Source organism: Azolla caroliniana, unplaced genomic scaffold (assembly GCF_043228905.1).
Source record: "Azolla caroliniana isolate FFs.n. ecotype wild unplaced genomic scaffold, voAzoCaro1.0.p SCAF_972, whole genome shotgun sequence".
NCBI lineage: Eukaryota > Viridiplantae > Streptophyta > Polypodiopsida > Salviniales > Salviniaceae > Azolla > Azolla caroliniana.
In genome coordinates, this window is record NW_028231407.1 from 4,923 (window position 1) to 10,235 (window position 5,313).

General features: G+C 40.7%; 1 pseudogene; it reads left to right on the forward strand.

The window, feature by feature from the left end:
- Positions 1–1,133: 1,133 nt before the first annotated feature.
- Positions 1,134–2,399, forward strand: LOC147847467 (pentatricopeptide repeat-containing protein At2g13600 pseudogene; annotated as a pseudogene).
- Positions 2,400–5,313: the final 2,914 nt, after the last annotated feature.

Below are 5,313 nucleotides of genomic sequence, written 5' to 3' on the forward strand. Positions count from 1 at the left end.
GCAGTCTCATCTTCCATTCCGTGCAAAGGTGTTTCTTGGGCATGCCATAGTTGGTGGGTTGCCTTTGGCAATGGCCTTAAAACAAAGACATATTTCGAATGGGACATGTTTTTTCTGTACGGTGTTTGAAGAAGATGCCAGACATAGGTTCATTACATGTTCAGTTGCTAAGGCCATTTGGGCGATTATGTCAAAAATTTGGGCATCTATAACAGGGAATATTTTGTTACCTTATAAATGGGTTTTTATGGATGAGGATAAAGTTATGCCCACACCATCATATAAGGTGGTTTTTGATTACCTTAGATATTGGGGGATGTGGTTTGATTGGATCATGAGAAATGAGTTCTTGTTTGGTGGACTTCATGGGATAACACAACAAATCCGTAGGATGAAAGGGAAATTGATTTGGCAAATTTCACAACTATGTTGTATGTGGATCTTGTCCCAGGAAGAGATAGACTTATGTCATCTAGTTTTACAACACTTGAGAGGGTTTCCCTTGCACTATCACTATTTATGAAGTAGCGAAGATAGCAAGGGGTATATTATCATTTTGTTTTAATAACAAACATTGATTTATGAGAGAGAGCCCAACGGATGTAGCTCAGTTGGTAAGGTTGCCCACTGGAGACTAGGTGGTCATGGGTTCAACCCCTACATTCTACAGTGGCATCTAGTGAATTAAGAGATATATATGAAGTATATAATAGAGAGAAGTGAGAAAATTGGGTTTTGAACCCAAAACGTAGTGCTTGTAGTGTTAACAACATACCACTAGGGTAAGCTACAATAAAAAGAGAAAGAGAGAGACACAGACACTCTCTCTCTTTGTCACTTATTGAGATGCCGAGAAGTCGATGCCGATCCGACCATAGGAGACATACATACATACATTTGTATGTATGTATGTAATGTGTCTCTACAAAACTACTATTTCTCATTCATTGCAGAACTAACAAGAACCAAATCCTCATAGCTCCCGGATGATTGGGCTTGGGTCTTCCTGTCTGCTTCCACAGCCAAGCTCCTCAAGATTGTCTCCCCCTCAGGTTCCAACCCAACTCCATTTCCTTCTTACAACCTGTAAGGATGAGGTGGAGGTGGAGGTGGAGGAATTCCCACATGACAGGATGTCCTTGCTGTCCCTCATCAAATCATGCCGCAAAGGCAAGAACTTGCAGAAGGCGAGGCGCATCCACGCTCGCATGATCCTCGATCACCGAGACTTCATTGCACGGGATGCCCACATGGCCACTACCCTCATCACTACATATGCCAAGTGTGGTGCGCTAGAGGAAGCTACACAATTGTTCAACCACCTGACCTTGCGAGATGTCGTGTCTTGGAATGCCCTCATCACCGCCTATGCCCAGAACGGCCTCTGCTATGAAGCTCTGGAATGCTTCCGAAACATGCCCAGCTTAGGTGTTCGCCCGAGTGCGGTAACTTTCGCTTGCATTTTGAAAGCAAGTGGCATTGTTGGAACCCTCGAGATTGGGGAAGATATTGATGCCGAAGTGAGAAGGCAAGGGTTGTTGCAAAAAGATGTCGTACTTGGCAATGCATTGGTGGACATGTATTCCAAGTGTGGTGTGATGGAGAAAGCACAGGGAGTGTTTGAAGAACTCCCGGTAAAGAATGTTGTGACTTGGAGCTCTTTGATTGCCGGATATGTCCAGCTTGGACTTGCCGATGAAGCATTGAAATGCTTTAGACAAATGCAAGATTCTGGGGTGATCCCGGATGAGGTAACATATGTGTATGTTTTGAAAACGTGCGGTATGCTTGGGTCTCAAGAAATAGGGGAAGGTATAGATCTCACGGTTAGAAAGCAGGGGTTGTTGCAGAGAAATGTTGTGCTCTGCACTGCATTGGTGGATATGTATTCCAAGTGCGGTGCACACGAGAAAGCAAGGAAAATGTTCGAGAAGCTTCCTATGCAGGACATCATATCTTGGAGTGCCTTGATTTCAGGATATGCCCAGTCAGGTCAAGCAAATACGGTTTTGGACCTTTATAGAAGGATGAGGGGTCAGGGCATTGTGCCGAATGTGGTCACTTTCACTGGATTGCTCACAGCATGCAGTCATTCAGGCCTATTGAAGGAGGGTGAAATACTGTTTGATGAGATGTGTGTTGTCTATGGTCTCGTGCCCTCAGTGGAACACTACACATGTATGATCGATCTTTTTGGCCGTGCAGGAGATTTTGACAATGCAAAAGCCTTGTTGGACAAGATGCCACACCGCCCACTATTCTCAAGTATATTGGGTGCTTGTAGGAAGTGGAAGAATGTGATCCTTGGAAAATGGGTATTTGAGCAATCAATACGGCTGGATAAAATGTGTGCTGCCACGTATGTTTGTATGGAAAACATTATTGAGAGTGAAGAATAAAGCAAACATGAAATACCCGAGGCATTGTCATATGTCAATGAGATTGTAGATGTATTCATCTTTTGTATTTTTCTCATACCCATGTATATAGGTAAGCATAATGCCTAGCTGGAAGAGATTTGATCATAACTATCGCAAGAGGGCACAATTTTGCATTGGGTATCAGAAGCCCTTTCATATCATTTAAAGGAGAAATTTCTATGTTGCATGTACTTTAAGTAGTACATCTCAAAGGCCAGAAATCATTTCAGATTATAAAAAGGAGAATTCTTTATGTATATTACATGTACATTGATAATACATTCAGAAGGTTTGTCAAAACACACTTCCAGATTTGTATGAGTGCCATTTGTTGCTCTATCGTATATCAATGATAAAGAAGTGCAGGATTCAGCTGAATGCTGCAAACTGTTGCCACATTTTTGAGGATTGTAGTGATGACAATTGGTTTGTTTTGATATTGTTCGACGTGTCAAGAGTCATCACTCTGCTGACTCAACGACTTATAGGTTTTTATGAGCAGTGCTTCTGTATGCGATGTGTGCATGACGTTGGAAGTAAGAACATGAGAAACTTGTGAACAGCATTCCCCATTTCTATGTGGTAGATTCATCTTTGAAAGGGGAAGGAGATGCTGGATTAATACAAACACTTAACCTAACCATGATCACAATCAGATTTTCTTCTTGGATTTTCATGTCGCAAAAGTTGCTGAAGCTCCCATATCAACCATATATAGTCATCGCACCTGAAAAATCTATGTTGTACACAACCCCAAACTGAAGGTAGGTAGGCACTAAATATTTTGATATGTACATAACTATAGGTGGAATTCCTATGGGACAGAAAATGATGAACATACACTATGGTTAATTATATTTATAGTAGACTTGTTAGCAATTGGATGATAATTGATTACACATGTATATATGATTTGTGAATATGAAAACATCGTCAATGACTAGATTTCACATTGCAACTCAACCAAGGTATATACGAAACTTGGTTTGCGATGCGTCCTTAGTCTTGGTGGAGAACTTTGTAGTTGCCGAAATATTAGGCCTAGTGTGGACACACAATATTCAAGCTCACACATGAACAATACCCCAGTCTCTCCAAAATCTCTCTTATATAATTAATGCAAACACCAATGTCTTACTAATCATTATCATTTTGGTTCTTATGTGCCTTACATTCTTAATCTCTTTATATGTGAAATGTGCTAATTTGATTTGTTCATGTGGACCAAACATCATATCAAATGCTGTATACATACTGATTCAGCACAGTTATAAATAAATGTTCTAATGACTACCTTGTTGCAATGAACATATTCAAAGTCATTAGACATGAGGTAATTGCTCCATGGGTGTGTATACTTCTTCATGTGTTCACACCTTGTCGTGTGTATGGTTCTCCATCAGCTTGTGACAATGCACATGTCTCTCGTAGAATAGTATTGAGTCTTGATTACAAACATTCAATGGTGGAACCCATCGGATCATCTCCCTTGACACATGCATTTACGTAATATGTTTGACCTTGTATTAAGGCATATGTTTTGGATGGTTACGGGTCTCTTCGTGCTACATGGGAGATCTTGTTCACGTGTGGGAGAGAAATCATCCACAAACACCAATTACTGAATTACAACCCACAAAAAGATGAGATCGATGGATGCATTTTCCGGAGACCAGATTTCTAGTGCCACACATTTTCTACATCTCTAGGGCTCATCTTCCCCAATGATTTGCTTGGACTCAGTTTTTGTATTAGTCTGAGATGACTTTGGAGACTCTGGACAGTTTTGTGAGATTGATTGGCACATATACATATGAACAAAGAACAGAGTCTTTTGAAAAGCGCAACCCCCCCCACAAAAACAGGGAGGGAGTACCACGCAGGTCGGCGCAAAATCGGAGGGATCCCCATCCATTCAACCTTCGATCCTCCATTCTCTGTTCTGATCGGCAGCATGAACACCGGGCATTCTGGTTTCCGTGAGTTTCTTTCTTCCTCCTGTCTTCCTAATCACGGAACCCAGAAGTTAAATGAAGTCCTGTTTTCTGGTCCTGCTTCCTTTCTTCTTTGTTAATAATCTCAGCCGCAAGTGTTGTACATCTGTAAGGCTCTGATGCCTCTGATGAAATTATTGGAAAGAGATAGATAGATAGATAGATAGATAGATAGATTCTATTATCATCCTCAGAGGTCAAATATGAACGATGGAACCAAAAGTTAAACATTTTAGTAATTGGAGTTAAGGAGTGACTATCATCGTCCAAGGATTTTTCTAATGAGCATTGCAATGGAAAGTGCACATTGAGACAGAGAGCAATGTGTGTAGGGAAAAGCATAACCAGGTGAGAAAGATAGAAAGATCGTGGAGACCGAATATGATTTTATGTTATGATGCCATGTCCATGGGGAGGATTGAACTTGGGATCTCAGGATTTTTATGCCTTTGATGTCACTATGCAAACCTCCTAATTAATAGCTGGAGAGAGATGACCATCCAAGATCACAAACAATACAAAGCTAGCAATTGCCCCTCTTATATCCATTTCAATTTCCTTGTCTCTATGATCAAATAGCTGTGCACAAAACGGTACACAAATATTTACAGAGTCACATGAACCCTTCGGGATTCTCTGTGGACTCTGTCAATTAAAAAACAAGGAAATGCCATATAGGCAATGGGATGTACGGCATGAAGTGATGAATTACAAAATTTCCTCTGCATGTGGCAACTATCTAGAATATTGCTATGATACATACTTCAACTGGCGAATGTGCCCAAAAATGGTAAGGTGTGCATAAAGTGGGAATGCGTTTCACATCTACCAATATCAAAGGAGATTCTAAGTTAATCTATATCCTTGAGGTGTTACCAAATTACTTCCAATATCAAAGG